This window comes from Aptenodytes forsteri, unplaced genomic scaffold (assembly GCF_000699145.1).
Source record: "Aptenodytes forsteri isolate BGI_AS27 unplaced genomic scaffold, ASM69914v1 Scaffold174, whole genome shotgun sequence".
NCBI classification, from domain to species: Eukaryota; Metazoa; Chordata; class Aves; order Sphenisciformes; family Spheniscidae; genus Aptenodytes; species Aptenodytes forsteri.
The window spans coordinates 1,609,742-1,610,667 of NW_008794603.1; positions in this window are offsets into that span (position 1 = coordinate 1,609,742).

The following is a 926-nucleotide window of genomic DNA, read 5'->3' on the forward strand; positions in this document are numbered from 1 at the left end:
GAATATGTTGAAGGTCGGCTGTTGCGGTGCCCAGGGACACCCGTGATCTGTGGTCTGTGTTTGGGGGCCAGGTCGTGATGGCTTCCTGGGGGTTCCTTCTTGGAGGAGGAGGTCTGGGCGAGATGGAGCGATGGGTGGCACCGTCATAGAGCCGGGTACGAAAGCCACCACCAACAGCGGCCGGGAACAGGGCTCTGCGTGACATCGTCTGTATGTAAAACCCTTGGGACCACAACCAGGTGGTCCCAGACACGGACACGCGTGGGTCAGGAGGTGCACACATAGCTGCAGTCGTGGATGGGCACTTCTGACTCGCGGGCTCTGGACCATCCTGCACGAATGCTGACGCTTGCTACATAACTAATAACAACAGATCTGATGATCTTTGAGGAAAAAATTGTTTTTGTTATAAATGTTGGCATGGAATAAGAACTCAGAAACTCAGCACTGCAGGAGAGTTGGCTCAGACACCGCTGTGGCTCAGTGCTTTCCCTGGAAGTTGCAGTGTATGACCCGTCAGTTGTACACCCAAGGACTTTATACTAACTACCAAACTTTCTTTTCATCATTTGTCATGATTTTTGAGTGGCACTGCATGCTTTTTACACCTTTGGCTATACTTCAATTCTCTGCACGTTATTGTTGAAGGGAAGGGCGTGCGTTGCTCCCCGTGTGCTGATCCTGTGCTCTACACGCGCCGTGAGCAGATTGCTGATGTGGCAAGGTAAAACCTGGATTTCTTTCCCCCCGTTTGCTAACACTTCCTCACGTTGCCGTGTAAAATACCGCTGATTTTTGTACCACACGTAACTCTTCTGCCAGTCCTCGACTGACAGCAAAAATAGCCATGTACAATTGCCAGGTGTCAGCAGTAAAAACACCACCAAGTCCAAGCCAGAGAGCCAAGAACATTAATCGGAATGGTA